The sequence below is a fragment of the Amphimedon queenslandica genome, unplaced genomic scaffold, assembly GCF_000090795.2.
Source record: "Amphimedon queenslandica unplaced genomic scaffold, v1.1 AMPQUscaffold_10057, whole genome shotgun sequence".
NCBI classification, from domain to species: domain Eukaryota; kingdom Metazoa; phylum Porifera; class Demospongiae; order Haplosclerida; family Niphatidae; genus Amphimedon; species Amphimedon queenslandica.
Window position 1 is genome coordinate 3,603 of NW_003549672.1, and position 1,497 is coordinate 5,099.

Genomic DNA, 1,497 nt, shown 5'->3' on the forward strand with positions numbered 1-1,497 from the left:
AATAGTTAATTCATTTTAAAGGTACATGTAGCATCAGTAAATTATGTACAGTACATATGTGAATACCAGCAATTCTTATTATCAGTGACAAGTAAACATGACTAGATATATGACAGATGGTAATGATATCTCCAATATAATTTGTTTTCCCAATGGTAACACTAGTTTTACAATATAATGTAACAGTCGTTAACCACAAATATCAATATTAGGCTGACCTCAGTTTGCGAAACTGGCACTAGAAATATAAAGTTTATATAAACCAACTGAAAGATCAATCAATTTCAAAGACCAAACTTATATAATCACAGATAATTTCATAGACATCAATCAGTGAGGCAGATATAGCTAAGGCATATTGGCACGGTACATGTACATGTATGTAAGGTGTGGTCAATTATTACAACTGTTTATTATTAACAAATAAATATTGTAACAGTTAATTCAATATTAAGGCAGATTTACAATATTAGGCTAGTCCTGATGTTACGTTGATGCAGGAGTTGAATTTGGTTCAACTCCAAATTGAACCAAAAAAAAAGGTTCAAAAAAAAAAAAAAAAAAAAAAGGTTGGAAAAGGTCAAATCACTCACGCTTTTGATTAAAAATTGACGGCACGTTGGCCTAGCGTCATATTGTAAATCCGCCTCTAAGATAGATACATGTACATACATGTACACCTTATCAGTGAACAACTGACAAACCACACATGTACTTGTAAATGTACATATGTTACATGTATGAGGACAAGTAGTTTTGTATGCTTTTTACATGTATCTCCAGTGAATACACTACACGTCTTAAAATTGTATTCCCAGTCCCACAAGAATAGTGAATCAAAGTCCAAGCAGCACCTGGCTATATCCTGGCATATCACTCCTGAGCATAAGATCACTCACTGACCTCACGTTCAGTACATACAGCTGGCAACAAGTACAAAGATTCAAAGGATAGCTGATCCTTGCATCAAAATGATCAAAGAAACATGAGAAGCAGTGATAGACACCACATGTGCACTAACAGACATTACACAGACTGACAGATGACAATAGCTTGCAGGCATCAATAAGGCGTGGTCAATAAGAAGGTGTGGTCAAATGAAACTGTTAATAATATTATTTTTAAATTATATTTATTGAATTAGTTCAAAATCATTAAACTATAATACAATTCGCTTATGCTTTCCCAGAAAAATTATAAAATTGATAGTGGCTACATCATTAAGTTAGTACCGTGTACCATGAAATTTATGCAACAAATTTTTTTGCAAATTTCGTGATTTTTGCTTTGTTTCAAAAATTAAAATAGCAAAATTCTGCAGCTCCATTGCCACATGATGCAGTTTGCAAGCTATTCGCAAAAATTTATTTTATAAAATTTTAGAATTACAGGATTCGCAAAAATATTTTTTGTTGCAAAAATTTCATAGTATACAGTAGGTTAATAATCTTTTATTCTCAGAGTTAAAAACTACTATATACCGTACGGTTGGTAATA